This window comes from Cervus canadensis, chromosome 12 (assembly GCF_019320065.1).
Source record: "Cervus canadensis isolate Bull #8, Minnesota chromosome 12, ASM1932006v1, whole genome shotgun sequence".
NCBI lineage: Eukaryota > Metazoa > Chordata > Mammalia > Artiodactyla > Cervidae > Cervus > Cervus canadensis.
Window position 1 is genome coordinate 38,802,744 of NC_057397.1, and position 25,718 is coordinate 38,828,461.

General features: G+C 35.6%; 1 long non-coding RNA gene across 2 annotated transcripts in view; it reads left to right on the forward strand.

The window, feature by feature from the left end:
• Positions 1-25,718, forward strand: part of LOC122450903 — a 67,637-nt gene that overhangs the window by 11,351 nt on the left and 30,568 nt on the right. Inside the window, exon 3 of one of the 2 annotated variants that reach the window (XR_006272271.1) lies at positions 499-8,726. The exons of the other annotated variant lie outside the window; for it this stretch is intronic. This is a non-coding gene — a long non-coding RNA (uncharacterized LOC122450903). Of the gene's footprint in view, positions 1-498; positions 8,727-25,718 lie in introns of those variants that run through there. 2 annotated transcript variants of the gene reach the window in all.

The window sequence follows — 25,718 nt, forward strand, 5'->3', positions numbered from 1 at the left end:
TAGCTCTGTGTTCATTACTATTTTCCTGGACCATGATAGGCACTGCACTCTTTTAACTAATTTTTGGTAAACTAGTAGTTAATGAAAGTAATGAACTTAGCTATGTGCCTGGTTCAATATATCATCCATCACCTAGTGAAACAATCATAATTGCTGGTCTGACTTCTAGCATGCATTGCAAATATCAAAAGAAGACTTGATATTTATCTAAGGGTAGTAACAATATTAACCCTTGGCCGAGATATGGTCAGACAATTTATTCAAGTTTGAGAGAAATGGATTTGGAAAATGGAAGCTTTATTGTCATAGATGAGAGTTGGTAAATTGCAACAAATTGACACAGAAATGTATAGTAAGCAAGAGGTACCTGCATTATTGCTTTAAATATTTGGTGATGCTATGGTCTCTATGTGTGTGTTCCCTCAAATTCTCATATTTAAATACTAATCCAAAGAGTGGTGGTATTAATAAGTGAGGTCTTGGGTGATTATATTATAGGTATACAGCCTTCATGAATGGAATTAGTTTTCTTATAAAAGAGCCCTGAGAAAGCTCCCTTGCCCCTTCTATCCTGTGAAGACATAAGAAAAAGGCAGTTGTGTATGAAGCAAGAAGCAGGCTTTCACAAAGCATGAAATCTGCCAGTGACTCCATCTCTGATTTCCTAGCCTCTAGAACTCTGAGAAATAAATTTCTGCCCTTTATAATCCATTGAGTTTATGGTGTTTTGTTATAATAGCCGAAAGTCACTAAGACAGGTGGAGAGAAAGAAAAGAAAAGAGAGAAAAAGTAGAATAGCTGATTAAAAGGAGTGAGGAAGGACTAAGTCCTCATGCAATATCGACTTGAATTTGACGATAGAAGAAAGATAAAGAGGACGTGGACAAGGAAGATACAAGACTGAAAGTGGGTCATTGATGGGGCAAGCATTCAGAACATAGAGCAGACATTTATGAAGTATAAAGATAGACACTTACAAAGGTATCTTTTACATCTGAGAAGATATGAGTGAATGATGGGTACAGATGTCAGGAAAATGAGAATAGCTTTTGAAATAAAGTAATCTGACAGAATGAATATAGCAGGGGTTTAGAAGACTGTAAACAGGACTGTAAAAAATGACTCAAACCATTGAGAATTGAGTGGAAAATGAGAAGACAGCATATACTAATGTGTATGTGCTTAAGGAAAATTAGACTCATAAGATATTGAGGGGCAAGGATTACTGAGCTAAAGTGAATTTGAAAATACCAAATTAGCTTATTCAACAATTATTTCCTTAGATCCGGCTTTGCAGCTAACACTGATCCTATGTTTAAACGACAACAAAATAACTAAATCCTTGCCCTCAAAAAGGTTACATTCTAGCAGGGAGTCAGATAACAAAAGAAGAAAAAAATTGTTCAACAAAATTATACAATGAAGCCTGTATCTTTCTTGGGTTTTATAATATATATATATATTTATTTATTTTATAAATAAATATGTGTATATATACACTTTTTAAGATTATTTTCCACATAGGTTATTACATAGTATTGAATATAGTTCCCTGTGCTATACAGTAGGTCCTTATGTATAAATTTTCTTTGTTATATTAAAAAAGACTTTGTTATTAGAGATGAGAAAGTGCTTGAATGGCTTAACATCCTCCAGTTCTGGGAGTATTTTTTCCTCAGAAATTCATCTCTTTGGGTTTTATGATTTGCATTCCTTCTGAAGACTAGAAAAGAGAATATTTTAATATTTCTTTATAATAAAAGCCATGAAAACTTTATGACAATGATTGACATAGCAATACAATACATACTCAAATCACATTTTCACTTTTATTTGGAAACATCTTATATTTTTTTATTCTCTTTTAATTTTGATGCAACTCTAAAATCTAAATTTCTCTTCTTTTCACCATCCTCTTTACTGTCGATCTCATGGATTCACTTACAGAGATGAATCTAAACTGTGAGAACCTCTGGACTATAGCACAGAAGTATTAAGGATTCTCTCTCCCCCGTGCTTCTTCTGCTCCCCATGAAGTTAATGTAATTTTCATGTTAGAATTATTCTATTTTTATCATTGTTGGCACTGAATCTCTTTACTCTCCTGGAAGCCTGAGCTGTCTTCTCCACAGTCCGTTCATAAAACACTTGATCAAAGATGGATTCAAACTAGTGGTGACTGCTCTTTGTCTGGATTATTCTTGATTTGGATTAAGACAACAGATAAACCAAGGCTAACTAGATATTTCAAGAGAGCACGGAAGAATCTACTCATTAAGCAATTAATTTAATATCAAATAATTTAATGTCAAAGAATGACAAATGATAAATATAGAACTTAGAAAGGGTTTAGACTTTCCTGTCACAGTCAACAGCAAATGCTTCTATGACATTGTTCCTAACCTATTCACCTAATTGAGTCGTGCTTTCAGTTGCCAATATATCTATTGCTTGTGCTTTGTATGTGGCTCAGTGGTAAAGAATCTGCCTAATGCAGGAGACTCTGGAGATGCAAGTTCAATCCCTGAGTCAGAAGGTCCCCTGGCATTTCATAGGAAATGGCAACTCACTCTAGTATTCTTGCCTAGGCAATCCCATGAACAGAGAAGCCTGGTGGGTTACAGTCTATGGGGTCACAAAGAGTCAGACACAACTGAGTGACTAACACCCTGGAAATGGAGTTCCATGTATACTTGGTAGACATTTAACAGAGCTAAGACTCTATGATACTTTGAGGAAAATTCTGAATATTCACTCTCTAGTGAATTTTAAATTTCTTAAGGTCTAAAATGATGTTCACAAATATATTCTCAAAATATAAAATATATATTGATGCATTTGTTTATGAAGTCCAAGAAAAGATTTGGAAAGATGAAATTAAAGCTCATTTTTTTTTCTCCAATCAAAATAAATGACAAACGACACAATAAAAAAACAAAGCACAAAGATTGTAGGAAGTGTCTAGCTATGAAAATCACTACATTTGTGCATCTGACTTCAATAAACTAATACTTGGCCTAAAATCCAGTATGTCTGATGCTGCAGTTTTACTTGAGATAAGACACCTGGGGCAAACTTGAAATATTGCAATGGGAAGAAAAACATAAGGGAGATTCACCCTGTCCCACTATGCTAAAAAAACCTGACACATTTGAGGTTGCAATGGGAACACAGACTGTTTGCGGAAAGGATTGTGACTCCACTGGCAAAATGGACCAAAGGTGAATTTTAAAGCCACCTCCCCCCGCCAAATGCTGTCAAATCATCAACCATTGGTATATTTTAGAAAACAAGTAGGCAGGGCTTTATTTTTTTTGAAGTCCAGATAGCGCTGTGCTGTCATTATGACTTAACAAGGCTGAGTTTGTTTGCTTGTGTAAAAGACTTTTCAGGAAAATTTGCTCATATTTTCAAGTTACGCACTTGAATAAATATACATTGCTTTGCCTAGATTTATTTTCCTCCTAACAAATTAGTCAGGCTTTCTGGTCTAATGTCTTATTGTAAACAACATTTTTTTTTTTTCTTTTAAACAAAGAGGAATTTGTGAAACCTTGCCCCTGCCTCCATAGGAATGAATTGATTATGAGGACCCCTCCTCTGCTCTCTCATCTTCAAGATGCTTTGTGCTGAGGGAGCATTGAAGTTAGCTTCTGTCACAAGTGAAGATACTTTAGGAGAGTACTACTTTCTATGGAATAGCTTTTATTTTTTTTTCCTGATGAATCTGGAAGTCTCACTCTAATAAAAATTATTTACTTATTTATGGCCGAACTGGGTCTAATTGCTGCAGGCGGGCTTTCCCTTCCGTGGTAAGCAGGCGCTGCTCTTCCTTGTCACGCACAGGTTCTCATTGCGGGGGCTTCTCTCCTTGCGGAGCAGGGCTCTAGAGTGCGGGCTCAGTAGTTGTGGCACACACATTTCGTTGCTCCGCATCATGTGGGATCTTCCCGGATGACGGATCAAATCTGCTTTGGCAGGGGGATTCTTAACCAGTGTACCACCAGAGAAGTCCTCTTCCCCGCTTTAAACATTTTCGTGGAAGTATAGTTGATTTACAATGCTGTGTTCTTTTCGGGTGCATAGCAAAGTGAATCAGTTATATACATACGTATATCGACTCGTTTTTAGATTCTTAGGATTATAATGCAGAGTTGCCTGTAACGCTACTTTTAAATTCAGCTGTGTGCTTAGACAAGCAAAGGTACCACAGTGCCATGCCTGTAGTTAAAGAGAACTTATACTAGCATTTAGGAAATATATAGGCACACACACACACACAAAAGAACACGATTGAAAAAAATAAAGATGTCAACTTGAACTCGCAGTGTATTTTAGCCTTATCTATATATTGGAATTTTAATTCATATTATCTCAGTAAAAAATTAATACATATATCAAGCATGGAGGTTTGCAGGATATTCCATCCCATTTTTTTAAAAATTATAGAGAAATAGCAAAGAGAACTAGGGAAGGAAATGGCAACCTACTCCAGTAATCTTGTCTGAAAAATTCTGTGGACAAAAGGAGCCTGGTGGGCAGTCCGTGGGCCTGCAAAGAATCGGACATGACTGAGAGACTGAATACACATACAAAAGTATAGACAGTTTGTGAGCTTCTCCCTGTCTTGTGGTGGATCTGAGACCACAGCACTGATCTTCTGACAAACCTCAATAATCTTCTAATTAGGAGTTCCATTAAATGAAATCTGACCATTATAAAAATGTCTTTACCAAAGGACTCTATCTCCTTCTCATATGGCTTAGACTGAGTCTGAGAGTTGAAGTGTAGTAGACCAGCAGTAAGAATGTGAATTACAAAATAATTCCTAGCCTCAGGTGAATATTTCAATTATGATATTCTGCACTTGAGGTTAAAGTAAATTTTTGCTTATGCGAGAAATAAATTCCACTTAGGTAAAATGTAGTGTATTATTTTTCTTCTTATAATTAATAAATGACCTTGAGGAATCAAAATCACCCAGTAGTATGGAAGCACTTATTAATGACGATACATTTATCCAAAGAAATATGTTTTTTTCTGAAATGAAACCTCTTCAAGTAAGTTGTGACACATAGTCAATCTGCGTCTCCTTCCCCACCTTTAAAAATAATAGATCATTAAAGTTACACAGTAATACTCAAAGCTGAACCTGACTGGGCTAAAGAGAAATGTTGCTTGACACTAGAGAAAGTTTGAGATGTCTTGCCTCAAATGTTTTTAGCTGAATTTGACTGTTGCAGATAAAGGAACAGAGCCCTCAATTGCTCATAGAGGAAGTTGACATAGGTGAACAAATACATTCATTTCAATAGTAATACAAGAGTGATTCTTCAAGATTTTTACTGGAAATAATTGTAAGCAATGTGTATGGTTAATGCCACGCAAAATTCACTTTGGTTTATAAAAAATATTTCACAGAAATAAAACCAACATTGTAAAGTAATTATCCTTCAATTAAAAATAAATTTTATAAAAACTAAAAAAATATTTTAAATTAATGTATTGAATGAATTGTTTTTTTTCTTTAAATACAATAGAGTGAGACCTCCAAGACTCTGCTCCAAGCAGCATCTCATAATGGATAATAGAGTTCAGATACACCTGAATTCGAATCCTTTTAAGCTATAACCAGTAATTTGAGCCAATTACTTTATTTACTTATTTATTACTTATTTATTTTGGCCATGTCCCACAGCACATCTGGGATCTTAGTTTTCCAACTGAAACTGCATCCCATGCAGTGGAAGCTCAGAATCTTAACCACTGGACCACTAGGGAAGTTCCTCAATTACCTTACTTTTAAGACAGTATTTTCAGCTTTAACTTAGAGATAATAATATTTTCCTCATAGGGATGTTACAAGAAAATAGACAATTATATAGAGGGCATGCACAGTGCCTGACATAGTCATGATTCTCTATTACTGGTAGACATTATCAAACTAGAAATAAAGGTTCTTTTTCATAAGATACAACATGTTATACATTTTCTAACAGCAAAACTCCACCATTAACCTCTGCATGGAGCCATGATGGATACAAGATTAAACAGATTAATGTATTTAGAGGATATTGCCCTTACTTAAATGGATATAAAATAGCCTTTGGCAACCCCTAAATAAGGGTTTTTTGGTTATTGACTAGTATCAGCTCTCAAGAAAACGAAGGCTTTTCCTCCACAACTCAGCAGCATCATATTTGCAATATTATTAACCTCATTAGAGAAAAGAAAAATCTGGTTCTCTTAGAATTGTCTAGAACTATTCTCTTTAAACTTGCAGTCTCTTAAATTTAGTATTTTGCTAACTATTTTAGATATGGTTTTAACATAGCCCCTGTAAAGAAGAAAGAGATTGATTAATTTGCTGCTGACAAGAGTTCACATTCTTTTTGTTTTTCTCAGAGAATGCATCTGCTTCCTATTCGGAACATGGTTCCACTTTTACAACCTAATTGCGCTAGTCTACACCACTGTGCTATTTTCTGAGTCTGAGCCTATGTTTTAGGCCAATCATCACAGAGTCCGGGAAGTGTAGACTTGGAAATTGAAGGTTGCACAGATACATAGTACTGGATGTTTATGCATATATATACAGATACATAGCACTGGCAGCATAGCTGCTTCATATTGTGTAAGCATGGGGTTATGCATTTTAGACTTGTCCTCACAATTTCCTGAGATAGGTCAGGATTATTGTCTCCATATGATGTGTGATATTTGTCATCTAATAATAAGCGGTTGAATGATTTAAGCACTTTCTTTGGCTTTAAACTTAATTTGCTCTTTTCACTGGATCTTGGGCTAAATAGTTAGAATATTTTGTCCAGATGTATAAACAGAGATTTTTAACTATTCAGGCTTCAACTTAAGGCTCTATTAAGTTTAACTACTAAAATATCATGATGAGTAGTAATTAAATTAACATCCATGAAACACTATAGTCAATGAGATACAAGTTAAAGCAAACTTTTCAGATGCAGAAGCTAAATTCAAAGTAATATCCCCTTTTCTCCAGGTTAAAATCATGAATTAAAGTTTTGTTGCAATATCATTTCATTCTGTAGAAAATCATCACAGTGGTATCAAATTGAACAATGTTGTTTAGTCACTAAGTTATGTCAGACTATAATCCTCCAGGCTCCTCTGTCCATGGGATTTCCCAGGCAAGAACACTGAAGTGGATTGCCATTTCCTTCTCCAGGGGATCTTCCTGACCCAAGAATTGAATCCATATCTCCTGCATTGGCAGGTGGTTTTTTTTTTACCGCTGAGCCACCAGGGAAGCCCAATTTAACAATACCCCATCATATATTGGAACTAGGAGGTTTTGAGAGATTAAACTTTTGAAAGAATCTGTATATTTGAGCTTGGTACACATGGTTGAAATTTTGAGCTTCTGTTTCTTCTCTCTAGACACCAAATCTTTAATTAGCAACTTGCCTGATTGCTTCTTCTGCTTAGCATAGGAAAACCTTTATGCAACATTTAGTAGGATAGACAAATCCTCCTTCCCAACCAAATCATCAACCTAAAGATTACAGAAAGCAAAACTGTTCAAGCTTATCTTGTCAAGTTCTCTCTTGTGAAATTTGATCTAATTTATTATAATTCTAGATTCATTGATAATATACTAAATATGCAAGCACTAAACATTTATTAAAATAAGTTCCTAACATGTTCTACCAGAATGGAAACTTTCATACATCGGAAATACAGTCTCAATGTGATTATTTTACAAGTGAACAGAAGCATTCTGAGATATGATTTAACTCTGTTGAGGTCACTTAACTGATAAGCTGCAGGTTAGAATTTTAAATCTAGGGTCTCTAATGTCAAGGCCAGCATTTATTTGGTTATACTATACTTGACTCATAAACTATAAGATTTAATAGGATTTTGGAAAAAATGTATTTTCTTCATTAGTCTTGGTCTTCTCCCTGTTCAGCGGTTGAAAACAATGATCCAATTATTAGTAAGCTCATCTAAGGGCAGGGACCAGGTCTTCTGCCCCTCTGTATATTTTCAGCATCTAACACAGTGTTCTGCATGAGTGGAAATCCAATAAGTGTTGACTCAGATAGACAGAAATCATTCCTTAAACCAAATGTATGCCAAACCTCAGATTGTTGTCCCCACAGAACATGTCTAAGTTTCCCAGAAATAGAAATACTCATTCAATCTATTGCAAGGTTTCCTGATTCTGTCTTATTTCAATGTGTTAAGTTTCTTTTTTCATTTTTCACTATTGCACGAGGAAATTTTTTGGCAAATATGTTGGATTTCCTCTAAGAAAAACCAACATTAGCCATGAAAATATTCCTATGATCATGATACAATATCATATTTCTTTCTTTATATTTGGAGATTAAGACAATATTAATAAAGCTACAGTAAAACTTGTTACAGCATGATAATCAAACGTGTTTGTTCTTTGTACTATACTATTCTATATAGTGTGGTTTTCTGTGTACTGTAGTATACAAAATGGAAAACTAGAATACTAAAATTCACAATAACTTTTACAAAGAAAAATCTTGGGCAATAATTGACAAGGTAATCTTTACTTTTACAAAACATACTCATGATATGAATCCTCTACAATATTATTTTCAGTTCAGTTCAGTTCAGTCACTCAGTTGTATCCTACTCTTTGTGACCCCATGGACTGCAGCACGCCAGGCCTCCCTGTCCATCACCAACTCCTGGAGCCTACTCAAACTCATGTCCATCGAGTCGGTGATGCCATCCAGCCATCTCATCCTCTGTCATCCCCTTCTGCTCCTGCCCCCAATCCCTCCCACCATCAGGGTCTTTTCCAATGAGTCAGCTCTTCTCATGAGGTGGCCAAAGTATTGGAGTTTCAGCTTCAACATCAGTCCTTCCAATGAACACCAGGACTGATCTCCTTTACGATGGACTGGCTGGATCTCTTTGCAGTCCAAGGGACTCTCAAGAGTCTTCTCCAACACCACAGTTCAAAAGCATCAATTCTTTGGCGCTCAGCTTTCTTCACAGCCCAACTCTCACATCCATACATGACCACTGGAAAAACAGCCTTGACTAGACGGACCTTTGTTGGCCAAGTAATGTCTCTGCTTTTTAATATGCTGTCCAGGTTGGTCATACCTTTTCTTCCAAGGAGAAAGTGTCTTGATTCCATGGCTGCAGTCACGATCTGCAGTGATTTTGGAGCCCCCAAAAATAAAATCTCCCCACCTATTTGCCATGAAGTGATGGGACCAGATGGCATGATCTTAGTTTCTGAGTGTTGAGTTTTAAGCCAAATTTTTCACTCTCCTCTTTCACTTTCATCAAGAGTCTCTTTAGTTCTTTAGACTACAAATAATACATCACTAAGCAATTTTTAACACAGGTTACTCTAATATTTGCTTGAAGTTATCATAGCTCCTGATAATCAGAAATGTTTAGTTCATGTATGAACTGCTAGGTGCAAATGAATTCCAAGTTTTTGAGCAACAGTGAAAAATCTTACTGGTGGTGTGTGGAGACTGATTTTTTTCCTGTAAATTCAGAGAAATCATATATATTCTTAAAAGCAGCTCAATCACAATATTTTCCTCTCATAGATGTTACTGATATAAGAACTGTTGTGTCTGTTTATTTGCATATATATATATATATATATACATGCATACATATATATGTATATGCAGTATTGATGACATCCATCAAAGAAACTATAATACACTATTCAAATGAAGAACAAAAATATATACATGAGCAACAGATAGGCTCTTTAGATAGTATTCTTCATGGTAATGTAGGGTGTTTTGTTTATGTTTCCTTATATGAATAGTGTACTCTACTTTTAAGAAACCAGACAGAGTAGTTACCATTCACTTAGAACCACAAATATTTCTGAATCTTTTACTTTCCTCATAGGTCTCTTTTCATTCATACTATGGTTTTAGACTGTAATTTTCAAATACATATATTTATATTTATGTGGTATATCAAAATAAATTATTATATGTGTAATATTCCTTTATTCATTCACTCATTTTGTTACTGAGTAAGTATCTATTGATATGTGCCAGGTACCTTTTAAAATCCTTGAGAATTATGACAGGAAATCAAGCAGACAAAACAATTCCTTTTCTGATGGGTAAGTGTGAAAGTCACTCAGTCGTATCCAATTCTTTGTGATCCCAAGGACTGTAGCCTGCTAGCCTCTTCCGTCCGAAGAATTCTCCAGGCAGAAATATACTGGAGTGGGTTTCCTTTCCATTCTCCAGGGGATCTTCCCAACCCAGTGATCGAACCCAGGTCTCTTGCATTGCAGGCAGATTCTTTTCCATCTGAGCCTCCAGGGAAGCCTATATCAAATGGAAGAGACAGACACAAAAGAAAATGATCAGTTTTCACTTGTGGTTTGTTTTGCAAAGGAAAAACACATTTGCGATACAAGCATATATAAAAATAATTTAAATCTTAACCATAGAGTCTTTTGAAATTAAAAGAAAAGTTAATAATGGTTTGGTTTGCAAGCCAAGAATTGTGTAACTTTCAGTAGTATTTTGTGCACTGCTAAAGCACACATTTCTTTTGTGTGCCGTTCGAGATTTTTTTGTCTCACATCCTGACAAAATTTTAGATATTAAAAAATAAACTGCATAATATCACAGCTTAGAAATTACAAAAATGACTTTTCAATCCTTCCCTTTCTTTCCATAGAAAAGGAGAGGTGAGCCTTTCGATTCATCTGTTTTTTGATAGGGTGAGCAAATTCATAAAAAAAAAAAAAATCAAAATAACGATGTAAATACTTAAAGAGATCAATTCTACAATAAATTAAATTAGAAAAACTTCAGAATTCTGAATTTTAACTTATTGTTAATGTCATTAATTAAATGTAAACACACCCTGTGGAAGTTCTACTGGAGAATATTTCTGTGTCCCCATATTTTATATGCATGGAAAGTAATGGGAGCTTTGTGGTATATTTATAATCAGTATGTAAACAAGAAAAAAAGTCAGTGAAAAAATTGTGTTGCTTATTGAACATTGAAAAGTGTTAATAAATTTTAAATATCACAATAATTATAATTGGCCAACTGCAACATACCTGACCTTACAATGAGACTTTACATAATAGGGTTAATAGATATTTGCCAATATTTTCTTTTATAATATTTGCCTATAAATTATAGAGTTCATGATATTTAATTCATCTGTGTTTTTTAAACATCCATCTCCTGCTCTGACTGTAATTTATGTGAATAAAAATTCATGTCTGTTGTCCACCCAGTGTGCAGCACTTGGAAGTTGGTATACATTCAATTCCTATCTAGTGAATAAATAAATGAGCAGATAAATGAATAAAATGAAATGTGGGCTAACAGAGTAATAATGACTATCTTTTATCAGTGAATTTCAAAATCAGGTACCATTTATTGCATAATTATTATACTCCAGGTTTTGAACTTAGCTTGACATGATCATGTATATGCCATTGAAAGTATACAAATTTAAAATTTTGATCTCTTCATGGAGGATTATAAATCATTATGAAATATCCTTTTTTTAATCTGTATTCTGCCTTTTTTTTAAGTTTTCTTTTTCTGAAATGACTCTAAATGTTCTGTTTACTAGTGTTTGATGTTTTTTTCCACCTTGTCACTCACTTAATTTGTACCTTTATAATTAACATGTCTTTTATAAGCATTGCATTCTTGGGTTTTATTTTATCTATTATGACAATGTTTGTCTTTATTTGGAGCATTTAATCCATTTACCAATGATCAGTAACATTTACATCAGTCATTCTACTATTTGTTTTATGTTTTTTCCATCTATTTTACTCTATTTCTTATCTGGCTCCTTGCCTTCATTTGTGTAACACAAGATAATATAACATTTTTGCTTTTTCTCTACTAACATGTTCATTACCTACTTCTTTATTATTACTTTAATGTTTGTCCTAAATATTAAAACATGCATTTGAAACTCATGGAGCTCTTGAAATATCATTTTTATAGCTTTGCCAAAAATTCTTTAACTTTGCTAACTTCCATTTTATGTTTTGCATTACTGAGAACAGGGTTCTTTGTTTGGTTTTGTTTTTTGTTTTCTCATTTATTTGAAACTCTAGAAGGTAGTATGATTATTGTTTTGTACAGTTAATGTTTATGATGCCTCACAGACTGTAGTGTTGTCTTTAGGGAACATTGTTGTTTGGCCCACAGAATTTCTTTTGCTATTTCTTTTAAAAAAGAACTGCTGGTAATTTCTGTGATTTGTCTGAACACTTTATATTGCCCTAATTTTTAAACTATTTTCTCTGGATATATAATGCTATATTGGTGGTTGTTGGATTCAATACTTTAAAATAGATCCTTTTTTTTTTTTTTTTTCCAAGCTTCCATTGTTTTTGGTTAGAGGTCAACTCTGTCTTATTATTTCTCATTTTTCTTTGACTTTATTTCTTATTTTGTCTTTATGTTTCCTAATTTGACTATGGTAGATATGATGTTCTTTGTATTTATCTTGCTTATCTATGGGTATATACCTTTTCTCAGTATTCAAAAATCTTAGATCAGCTTTTCAAATGATCAGCTTTGTCAATGTATGACAAAACCCACTGCAATGTTGTGAAGTAATTAGCCTCCAACTAATAAAAATAATTGAAAAAAAATCAAATACTGATTTTGTCTCATTCTCCTTCCTCACTTTCTGAGACATTATCAACATGCAAGCTAGAATAATTGACTGAACCATTTATAGGTATTATGTTCCCATCTGTACTTTTAATTTTTTCTCTGTTTTCAGTTTGCATATTTTTATTGATCCGTCTTCAAATCTAACAATTAATCCTGACTTTTGCTTTACTCTAATTGCTCTTAAACACATATATTGAGGTTTCAAATTTTTTAGTCTGACTTTAAATTTCACAATTATTTTATAGATTCCTCTAATTTGGTGAAATTTTCCATTGAAACTTTTTTTTTCTGTCTCATTACATCTATTTTTGAATATATGAATCATTATTTTAAAATACTTTCAGATAACCCCAATAACTTCATCTCTAATTATTTCTTTTAGTCTCTGGTCATTTGGTCTCATCTTTTTTGTCATTTGTATTGAATGATAAGACTTGCAAATGACTGGCAATTTTCACTCAATGGCATATATTTTATTTATTTATTTATTTTTAAACAGTGTAGTTCCAAATAATGTTAACTTCCTCCAGAGGGAACACATCTTTTCCTCTAATAGGCAAATACATGTGGGAGCTATCAGCTTAATCAAATCCGAGATTGCCTTGATTCAAAACTGGACCATGCTCTGGGTTCTGTTTACCTTTTGTTTGCCTCATTTTTGAGGCATAAATCTCCAGGGAATTCAGATGAAAGCCTATTGTTTTCACCGAAGCCCCTCTACCAGTGTGACTTGAACTTTAAAGCTCCATTCTCAGCATTTTGAGAATGTTACAAAATCTGCTCTGCTTTTCAAGGATTTTTGGCTTAGACTTTAACCTACCATTCCCCACAGGTTCAGAATTTGGGCAACTGTTTTGATGGTAAATCAAACTATTAACTTTAAACTCTTCAGGCATTGAGGGTTGTTTTTTTTTTTTTTTTTTTTTAATTCTAAAAATGCCAAAAGCTTTGCTGTTTTCTCTATCTCCACCCCTTAGAAGCAATCAACTTGGGTTCTTGCTTCCCTGCCTACAGAGAAAATGACTGCTGTTTCAAATGTTAGTCAACTAACCTTTCCACAATTCAGTCCAAAAACAAAACAAACAAACAAAAAAAAAATGGATAAAGGTAGCAGTTTGTGAGTTTATGAGTTGATTTCTATGTCTTTGCAATTTCAAAATTTGTAACAGTAAATACTAACATGTTTCAGGATATTGAAATTCAGATCAGGGTCTCTTCTAAACAGTCATTAATAAAAGATGAAAGGATGCTGATGGAAAAATATAGCTCTTATTAAGCTGCATAATATAAATATAAATATCAGAAACTATTAATTCAATTTATTTCTTGGATTTTATTGTCATTGAATAGATGAGGTGACAAACTTTCAAATATTCATGAAAACGTAAGTGTAAAAAAATTGAAATTGTTTTTAATAAGGCATTTTATCAGGCTTACAGTGCCGTATCTTACATGATTTGAACAATATTGGTTTATCACTATTTATATTTAGGAAGTAAGTAACAAATCTTTTTATGTACAAATTATCATTTACAGTTTTATTTTTAATAGTGAGGAATTTTAATGAAGAATAAAAACTCTATCAACAGAATAATTTCTTTATAGCTTGCTTTATGATTTTTTTTAAATTACAGAAAAATTTAAAAAAATATTTGTAAGCCACATTATGGACATAATTTAGAAAACATGAAAGTCACTCAGTCATGTCCAGTTCTTTGAGACCCCATGGACTGTAGCCCCACCAGGCTCCTCTGGGCATGGAACTCTCCAGGCAAGAATACTGGAGTGGGTTGCCATTCCTTTCTCCAGGGGATCTCCCCAACCCAAGGACTGAACCCAGGCCTCCCATAATTTAGGAAGTCATGTGCTAATGCTGTGATTGAAGAGTATATGAAGATTATGGAAACACAAAATTATGTCAATATCTTTCTTTAATATAGGTGAATAGAGCATTATATGACATTGGTTTCTATTTATTTTATTTTGTTTGTAATTGCTACAAAAGTGTAAACTATACCAGCAGTGAATTTAAAGTACTTCAAGGTAAAACTAATGGCTTTTTCTTAATTTAAAAATATAGGTGCAATGATTAGTATGCCAAGATTATTTAGTAGAAAACATGGGAATTAAACTAAATATCTCATGCTTTTATTTTTAATTAATTTATTTTTTATTGAAGGATAATTGCCTTACAGAATTTTGTTGTTTTCTGTCAAACCTCAACATGAATCAGCCATAGCTATACATATATCCCCTCCCCTTTGAACCTCCCTCCCGTCTCCCTCCCCATCCCACCCCTCTAGGTTGATACAGAGCCCCTGTTTGAGTTTCCTGAGCCAGACAGCAAATCCCCGTTGGCTATCTATTTTACACATGGTAATGTAAGTTTCCATGTTATTCTTTCCGTACATCTCACCCTCTCCTCCCCTCTCCCCATACACATACGTCTATTCTCTATGTCCGTTTCTCCATTGCTGCCCTGCAAATAAATGTTTCAGTATCATTTCTCTAGATTCCATATATATGTGTTAGAATACAGTATCTATCTTTCTTTTTCTGATTCACTTCACTCTGTATAATAGGTTCTAGGTTCATCCACCTCATTAGAACTGACTCAAATGCATTCCTTTTAATGACTGAGTAATATTTCATTGTGTATGTATATCACAACTTCTTTATCCATTCATCTGTCAATGGACATTTAGGTTGCTTCCATGTACTAACTATTGTAACCAGTGCTGCAACAAACAATGGGATACAAGTGTCTCTTTCAATTTTGGTTTCCTCGGGGTATATGCCTAGGAGTGGGATTGCTGGGTCATATGGTGGTTTTATCCTTAGTTTTTTAAGGAATCTCCATACTGTCTTCCATAGTGTCTGTATCAATTTACATTCCCAGCAACAGTGCAAGAGTGTTCCCTTTTCTCCACACCCTTTCCGGCATTTATTGTTTGTAGATTTTTTGATGAGAGCCATTCTGACTGGTATGAGGTGATATGTTGTTGTAGTTTTGATTTGCATTTCTCTAATAATGAACGATGTTGAGCATCTTTTCATCTGTATGTCTTCTTTGAAGAAATGTCTGTTTAGGTCTTTTTCCCGCTTTCTGATTGGGTTTTTATTTTTCTGTCTTTGAGTTGTATGAGCTGCTTATATATTTTGGAAATCAATCCTTTGTCGGTTGTTTCATTTGCTATTATTTTCTCCCATTCTGAGGGTTGTCTTTTCACATTGCTTAAAGCTTCCTTTGTTGTGCAAAAGCTTTTAAGTTTAATCACGTCCCACTTGTTTACATTTGTTTTTATTTCTGTAACTCTAGGAGGTGTGTCATAGAGGCTCTTGCTTTGATTTACGTTATTGAGTGTTCTGCCTATGTTTTCCTTTAAGAGTTTTATAGTATCTGGTCTTACATTTAGGTCTTTAATTCACTTTGAGTTTATCTTTGTGTATAGTGCTAGGAAGTGTCCTAATTTCATTCTTTTACACGTAGCTGTCCAGTTTTCCCAGCACCATTTACTGAAGAGGCTGTCTTTGCCCCATTGTATATTCTTGATTCCTTTGTCAAAAATAAGGTACCCATAGATTCATGGGTTTACTTCTGGGCTTTCTATCTTGTTCCATTGTCTATATTTCTGTTTTTGTGCCAGTACCATACTGTCTTAACGACTGTAACTTTGCAGCATAACCTGAAGTCAGGAAGCTTGATTCCTCCAGCTTCATTCTTCTTTCTCAAGACTGATTTGGCTATGCCAGGTCTTTTGTGTTTCCATATGAATTGTGAAATTTTTTGTTATAGTTCTGTCAAGAATGCCATTGGTAATTTGATAGGGATGGCATTAAATCTGTAGATTGCATTTGATAGCATAGTCATTTTCACAATGTTGATTCTTTCTACCCAGGAACATGGAGTAGCTCTCCACCTGTTTATGACATCTTTGATTTCTTTCATTAGTGTCGTATAGTTTTCTGTGTAGAGTTCTTTCTTCTCCTTAGGTAAGTTTATTCCTAGATATTCAATTCTTTTTGTTGCAGTGGTGAATGGGATTGATTCTTCAATTGTTCTTTATATTTTTCATTGTTAGTATATAGAAATGCAAGTGATTTCTGTGTATTGATTTTATATCCTGCAACTTTGCTAAATTCACTGATTAGCTCTAGTAATTTTCTGATACTATCTTTAGGGTATTCTACGAACAGTATCATGTCATCTGCAAACAGTGAGAGCTTTACTTCTTTCCAATCTGGATTCCTTTTCTTTCCTTTTCTTCTCTGATGGCTGTAGCTAGGACTTCCAGAACTATGTTGAATAATAGTGGTGAAAGTGGACACCCTTGTCTTATTCCTGATCTCATGGGGGAATGCTTTCAGTTTTTTAACACTGAAATAAAGTTTGTGTCAGTCTTATCATACATGGCCTTTACTATGTTGAGGTAGGTTCCTTCTATGCCTATTTTTTGAAGAGTTTTAATCATAAATAGGTGCTGAATGTCATCAAAGGCTTTTACTGCATCTATTGAGATGATATGGTTTTTATATTTCAATTTGTTAATATGGTGTATCACATTGATTGATTTCCATGTATATAAAAGAATCCCTGCATCCCTGGAATAAACCCAACTTGATCATGTTGTATGAGCTTTTTGATATGTTGCTGAATTCTGTTTGCTAAAATTTTGTTGAGGATTTTTGCATCTATATTCATCAGTGATATTGGTCTATAGTTTTCTTTTTGTGTGTTGTCTTTGTCTGGTGTTCGTATCAGGGTGATGGTGGTCTCGTAGAATGAATTTGAAAGTGTTCCTTCCTCTGCAGTTTTTTGAAAGTTTTAGAAGGATAAGCATTAGCTCTTGTCTAAATGTTTGATAGAATTCTCCTGTGAAGCCATCGGGTCCTGGGCTTTTGTTTTTAGGGACATTTATGATCACAGCTTCAATTTCAGTGCTTGTAATTGGGTTGCTCATAATTTCTATTTGTTCCTGGTTCAGTCTTGGAAGAGTGAACTTTTCTAAGAATCTGTCCATTTCTTCCAGGTTATCTATTTTATTGCCATAAGTTGTTCATAATAGCCTCTTACAAGCCTTTGTATTTCTTCATTGTCTGTTGCAACCTCTCCTTTTTCATTTCTAATTTTGTTGATTTGATTCTTCTCTCTTTTTTTCTTGATGAGTCTGGCTAAAGGTTTGTCAATTTTGTTTATCTTCTCAAAGAAACAGCTTTTAGTTTTATTCATCTTTACTCTTATTTCTTTCATTTCTTTTTCATTTACTTATGCTCAGATATTTATGATTTCTTTCTTTCTACTAATTTGGGTTTTTTACTTCCTCTTTTTCCAGTTGCTTTAGCTGTAATGTTAGGTTGTCTATTCGATGTTTTTCTGTTTCTGGAGATAGGATTGTATTGCTCTAAACTTCCCAGACTGCTTTCGCTGCATCCCATAGGTTTAGAGTTGTTATGTTTTCATTTCTAGAAATTTCATTTCTAGAAATTTTTTGATTTCCCTTTCAATGCCTTCAGTAACCTGTTGGTTATTTAGAACCGTGTTGTTTAATCTTCATGTGTTTGTGTTTTTACAGTTTTTTTTTTCCTTGTAATTGATATCTAGTCTCATAGCATTGTGGTCAGAGAAGATGGTTAATACAATTTAAATTTTCTTAAATTTACTGAGGTTTGATTTGTGACTCAAGAAGTGGTCTATCCTGGAGAATGTTCCATGTGCACTTGAAAATAAGGTGTATACTTTTGAATTTGGATGGAATGTCCTGAAGATATCAATGAGATTCATCTCATCTAATGTATCATTTAAGATGTGTTTCCTTTCTAATTTTATGTTTTTATGATCTGTCCACTGGTGTGAGTGGGGTGTTAAAGTCTCCTACTATTATTGTGTTACTGTCAATTTCTCCTTTTATGTCTGTTAGTGTTTGTATTATGTATTGCGATGCTCCTATGTTGGGTGCATAGATATTTACAATTGTTACGTCTTCCTCTTGGATTGATCCCTTGATCATTATGTAGTATCCTTCCTTATGCCTTGTAATCTTCTTTATTTCAAAGTCTATTTTGTCTGACCTGAAGATTGCTACTCCAATTATTTTTTACTTCCCATTTGCATGGAATATATTTTTCGATTCTCTCACTTTCAGTCAATATATATCTTGAGGTCTGAAGTGGGTTTCTTGTTCAGTTCAGTTTTGTTTGGTCATTCTTTGCGTCCAACTCTTTGCGACCCCATGTACTGCAGCACACCAGGCCACCCTGTCCATCACCATCTCCCGGAGTTTACTAAAACTCATGTCCATTGAGTCAGTGATGCCATCCAATCAATTCATGCTCTGTTGTCCCCTTCTCCTCCCGCCTTCAATCTTTCCCAGCACCAGGGTCTTTTCAAATGAGTCATTTCTTCACATCAAGTGACCAAAGTATTGGAGTTTCAGCTTCATCATCAGTCCTTCCAATGAATATTCAGGACTGATATACTTTAGGATGGACTGGTTGGATCTCCTTGCAGTCCAAGGGACTCTCAAGAGTCTTCTCCAACACCACAGTTCAAAAGCATCAATTCTTCGGTGCTCAGCTTTCTTTATAGTCCAAGTCTCACATCCATACATGACCACTGGAAAAACCATAGGCTTGACTAGATGGACCTTTGTTGGCAAAGTAATGTCTCTGCTTTTTAATATGCTGTCTAGGTTGGTCATAACTTTTCTTCCAAGAAGTAAGCGTCTTTTAATTTCATGACTGCAATCACCTTCTGCAGTGATTTTGAAGCCCACTATAATAAAGTCTGTCACTGTTTCCACTGTTTCCCCATCATTTCCCATGAAGTGATGGGACCAGATGCCATGATCTTAATTTTCGGAATGTTGAGTTTTATGTGAACTTTTTCACTCTCCTCTTTCACTTTCATCAAGAGAATTTTAGTTCTTCACTTTCTGCCATAAGGGTGGTGTCATCTGCATATCTGAGGTTATTGATATTTCTCCCAGCAATCTTGATTCCAGCTTGTGCTTCATCCAGCCCAGCATTTCTCATGATGTACTCCACATATAAGTTAAATAAGCAGGGTGACGATATACAGCCTTGACACACTCCTTTCCCTATTTGGAACCAGTCTGTTGTTCCATGTCCAGTTCTAACTTTTGTTTCTTGACCTGCACACAGATTTTTCAAGAGGCAGGTCAGGTGTTCTGGTAGTGCCATCTCTTTAAGAATTTTCCACAGTTTGTTGTGATCCACACAGTCAAAGGCTTTGGCATAGTCAATAAAGCAGAAATAGATGTTTTTCTGGAACTCTCTTGCTTTTTTGATGATCCAAAGGATGTTGGCAATTTGGTCTCTGATTCCTCTGCCTTTTCTAAATCCAGCTTGAACATCTGGAAATTCACATCTCACGTACTGTAGAAGCCTGGCTTGGAGAATTTTGAGCAATACTTCACTAGCATGTGAGATGAGTGCAACTGTGTGATAGTTTGAGCATTCTTTGGTATTGCCTTTCTTTGGGATTGGAAGGAAAACTGACCTTTTCCAGTCCCGTCGCCACTGCTGAGTTTTCCAAATTCCCTGGCATATTGAGTGCAGCACTTTCACAGCATCATCTTTCAGGATGTGAAATAGCTCAACTGGAATTCCATCACCTGCACTAGCTTTGTTGATAGTGATGCTTCCTAAGGCCCACTTGACTTCTCATTCCATGATGTCTGGCTCTAGGTGAGTGATCACACCATCATGATTATCTGGGTCATGAGGATATTTTTTGTATAGTTCTTCTGTGTGTTCTTCTTAATATCTTCTGCTTCTGTTAGGTCCATACCATTTCTGTCCTTCATTGAGCCTATCTTTGCATGAAATGTTCCTTTGGTATCTCTAATTTTCTTTACGAGATCTCTAATCTTTCCCCATTCTATGTTTTTCTCTGTTTCTTTGCACTGATCACTGAGGAAGTCTTTCTTATCTTTCCTTGCTGTTCTTTGGAACTCTGCATTCAAATGGGTGTATCTTTCCTTTTCTCCTTTGCTTTTCACTTCTCTTCTTTTCACAGATATTTGCAAGGCTTCTTCAGACAACCATTTTGATTTTTTGCATTTCTTTTTCTTGGGGATGATCTTGCGCCTTGTCTCCTGTACAATGTCATGAACCTCTGTCCATGGTTCATTCGGCACTGTGTCTTTCAGATCTAATCCCTTGAATTTCTTGTAGACAGCATATATATGGGTCTCATTTTTTTTTTTTTTTAAATACATTCAGCTAGTCTGTGTCTTTTGGTTGGAGCACTTAATCCATTTACATTGAAAGTAATTATTGGTATTTATGTTCCTATTGCTATTTTCTAATTATTTGGAGTTCATTTTGTAGATCTTTTTTCTTATGTTGTATTTCTTGACTATATAATTCCCTTTAACATTTGTTTCAAAGCTGGTTTGCTGGTGCTGAATTCTCTTGACTTTTGCCCTTTTGAAGTTTTTTATTTTTCCATCAATTTTGAATGAGATCCTTGCTGGGAGAGTAATCTTGGTTGTAGATTTTTCCCTTTCAGTACTTTAATTATATCCTGCCATTGCCTTCTGGCCTGCAGAGTTTCTGCTGAAAGATTAGCTGTAAAGAACATGAGGTTTCCCTTGTATGTTATTTGTTGCTTCTCCCTTGCTGCTTTTAATATTCTTTCATTGTGTTTCAGTTTAGTTCAGTTCAGTCGCTCAGTCGTGTCCCACTCTTTGCGACCCCATGAATTGCAGCATGCCAGGCCTCCCTGTCCATTACCAACTCCCAGAATTTACTCAAACTCATGTCCATTGAGCTGGTGATGCCATCCAGCCATCTCATCCTCTGTCTTCCCCTTCTCCTCCTGCCCCTAATCCCTCCCAGCATCAGGGTCTTTTCCAATGAGTCAACTCTTCGCATGAGGTGGCCAAAGCATTGGAGTTTCAGTTTCAGCATCAGTCCTTCCAATGTGTTGAGTCTTTGTTAATTTGATTGATATGTTTCTTGGCATGTTTCTCCTTGGGTTTATCCTGTATGGGACTCTTTGTGCCTCTTGGACTTGATTGGCTATTTCGTTTCCATGTTGGGGAAATTCTCAACTATAATCTCTTCAGAAATTTTCTCATACCCTTTCTTTTTCTCTTCTTCTTCATCTAAGACCCTTATAATTCGAATGTTGGTGCATTTGATATTGTCCCAGTGGTCTCTGATACTCTCCTCAGCTCTTTTCATTCTTTTCACTTATTCTGTTCTTCAGAAGTTATTACACCATTTTATCTTCCACCTTATTGATTTGTTCTTCTGCTTCAGATATTCTGCTACTGATTCCATCTAGAGTATTTTTAACTTCAGTAAGTGTGCTGTTTATTCTGTATGCTTATGCTTTTATTCTTCTAGGTCTCTATTAACTGACACTGTGTTTTCTCCATTTTGTTTTCAAGGTTTCTGATCATTTTTACTATCCATTCTGAATACTTTTTCAGTTAATTTTCCTATTTCCTCTTCATTTATTTGAACTTCTGTGTTTCTAGTTTGTTCCTTCATTTGTGCAATATTTCTCTGCTTTTTCACTTTTAAAAAGTGATTGTGTTTGTATCCTTTCCCCAGGCTTCAAGTAAAGTTGAATTCTTTCCCTGAAGAAAGTTCAATTCTTTCTTCCTTTTGGTTTCTGCCCTCCTAAGGTGGGTCCAGTGGTTTTTGTGAGCTTCCTATAGGTTCAGCTTTGTGCTGAGCTTTTGTGTGTTTTTTAGTTTTTCCTCTGATGGGCAAGGCTGAGTGAGGTTGTATTCCTGTCTGCTGATGATTGGGTTTATATTTTTGCTTTGTTTGTTGTTTATTATTATTTTTTAATTTATTTTTATTAGTTGGAGGCTAATCACTTTACAATACCGCAGTGGGTCTTGTCATACATTGACATGAATCAGCCATGAATTTACATATATTCCCCATCCTGATCCCCCCTCCCACCTCCCTCTCTACCCAATCCCTCTGGGTCTATCTCAGTGCACCAGGCCCGAGCACTTGTCTCATGCATCCAACCTGGGCGGGTGATCTGTTTCACTATAGATAATATACATGTTTTGATGCTGTTCTCTTGAAACATGCCACCCTCGCCTTCTCCCACAGAGTCCAAAATTCTTTGCACAGGGTGCTACTGGTGGTTGAATGATTCTGGGTCTTGTATTCAAGTGGTTTCCTTTGTGTGAGTTCTCACTATTTGATAACCCCTTGGGTAAGTTCTCTGGTAGTCTAGGATGTTGGAGTCAGTACTCCCACTCCAAAGGCTCAGGGTTTGATCTCTGGTCAGGAGCGAAGCTTCCACAAGTGGTTTGTTATGGCATTCAGTCAGTCAGTCAGTTCAGTTGTGTCCGACTTTTTGTGACCCCATGAACCACAGCACTCCAGGCCTCCCTGTCCATCACCAGCTCTTGGAGTCCACCCAAACCCATGTACATCAAGTCAGTGATGCCATCCAACCATCTCATCCTCTGTCATCCTGTTCTCCTCCTGCCCTCAATCTTTCCCAGCATCAGGGTCTTTTCAAATGAGTCAGCTCTTCGCATGAGGTGGCCAAAGTATTGGAGTTTCAGCTTCAACATCAGTCCTTCCAGTAAACACCCAGGACTGATCTCCTTTAGGAGGGACTGGTTGGATCTCCTTGCAGTCCAAGGGACTCTCAAGAGTCTTCTCCAACACCACAGTTCAAAAGCATCAATTCTTCAGTGCTCAGCTTTCTTTATAGTCCAAGTCTCACATCCATACATGACCACTGGAAAAACCATAGCCTTGACTAGACAGACCTTTATTGGCAAAGTAATGTCTCTGCTTTTTAATATGCTGTCTAGGTTGGTCATAACTTTCCTTCCAAGGAGTAAGCATCTTTTAATTTCATTGCTGCAATCACCATCTGCAGTGATTTTGGAACTCAGAAAAATAAAGTCAGCCACTGTTTCCACTGTTTCCCCATCTATTTGCCATGAAGTGATGGGACCAGATGCCATGATCTTAGTTTTCTGAATGTTGAGTTTTACGCGAACTTTTTCACTCTCCTCTTTCGCTTTCATCAAGAGGCTCTTTAGTTCTTCTTCACTTTCTGCCATAAGGGTGGTGTCATCTGTATATCTGAGGTTATTGATATTTCTCCCAGCAATCTTGATTCCAGCTTGTGCTTCCTCCAGCCCAGCGTTTCTCATGATGTACTCTGCATATAAGTTAAATAAGCAGGGTGACAATATACAGCCTTGACGTACTCCTTTTCCTATTTGGAAACCAGTCTGTTGTTCCATGACCAGTTCTAACTGTTGCTTCCTGACCTGCATACAGGTTTCTCAAGAGGCAGGCCAGGTGGTCTGGTATGCCTATCTCCTTCAGAATTTTCCACAGTTTATTGTGATCCACAGAGTCAAAGGCTTTGGTATAGTCAATAAAGCAGAAATAGATTTTTTCTGGAACTCTCTTGCTTTTTTGATGATCCAGCATTAAGGGAGAGTAAAACAAATATCCAAAAATGAGGAACCAAAGATGAACCCCAGAGAAATTGCGGTTGCAAAATCAGGCAACTAATAATTAAAATAATGAAATATACACATATACATATACAACCACGAGCAAAGTGAAAATAGTCCAACAAAAATAAAGTACAGTAGATTGATTGGGCGAGCAAAGGAAATAAAAAAATATATTTACCAGTTATGGACAAAACTAATTTAAGCACAAACGGGAAAACAAAAATAAAACAAGGTGACAAGTGTCACATAAAGCAGTGAAAACAAAACTAAGAAATATTTTGAGAGGAAAGGAGAGAAAGAAAAGAAAGAAAGTATAGACATGAAAGTTAAATAGAGGTAGATAAAGAAGATTTATATACATTAAAGATTAACTGCAAGGGGAAAAGAACAGTAAGAAAGACAAATGAAGGAACAAATGTAGAAAAAATATAATAGGTTTAACAAAATTAAAAATTCAAATTATAAAAAAGAGCAAAGAGAAAAAAACAAAAGAAGAAAGAAAAAAGGGGGAAAAAAGGAAAACTCCACAGAACTGCCAAAGCCCAATGCAAAGGCAGAGGTTGCTAACAACACTAGAAAGTGTGATTGAATATACACACTTACATACAACTGGAAAACAAAACTAAAGCAAGGTGCCAACTGAGGAATAAAGCAATGAAAATAAAACTAACAAATACGTTTAGAGGGAAGGAGAGAAAGAAAAGAAAGAAAGAATAGATATGCAAAGTTAAATAGAGGTAGATCAAGAAGATTTATATACACTAAAGATTAACTGCAAGAGGAAAAGAACAGTAGGAAAAGCAAACAAAGGAACAAATGTAGAAAAAATAGTAATAGATTAAAAAATTTAAAATTTTGAAAGAGATAAAAAAAAAAAAAGATGAAAACACAGATCTGCAATAGCCCAATGTAGAGGCAGAGGTTTGTGACAGCAATAAAAAATGTGACTGAGGAAAAAGGAAAAGAAAAGAAAACAACCTCAGAAACTTAACTGGATTTCTTAGTACCAATAAAATCGACAATTACAACGGGGGGGCCGGGGGTGGGGGGCGGGTGGGCGGAGAAAAATAAATCCGAACGAATCTACAGCAAGTCAAAAAATAAGAATAATAAATGTTTTCTTGAGTCACTGCTGTCAGAGTCCTTTCCCACACTGGGAATCATAGTCCGCCTCACCTCCCTAGGATGCCCTCCAACACTGTACTGATCTCTGGACCTGCCGTGGGAGCAGCTCAGATTCTAATCTGGTCCTACTCCTCTGTGCTCTTGCCTCCAACGTCCACAGCTATCAGGGCTAGTGCGTTTTCCTTTGTGGGATCTCTCAGTGGCCTTTTATATATTCCATAGACACAGAGTCTGCCTAGTTGATTGGGTGGATTTAATCTGCAGCGTGTACAGCTGGTGGGAAAGTTTTGGGTCTTTTTGCTTAACCACACTGTCCCTGGGTTTCCATTGTGGTTTTATTTCCGCCTCTACATTTGGGCCGTCCAGGGGGCTTAGCTCCTGAGGCTGCCCTGGAGGGCTTGGATTTGCCCCTGTGAGGGCCAGG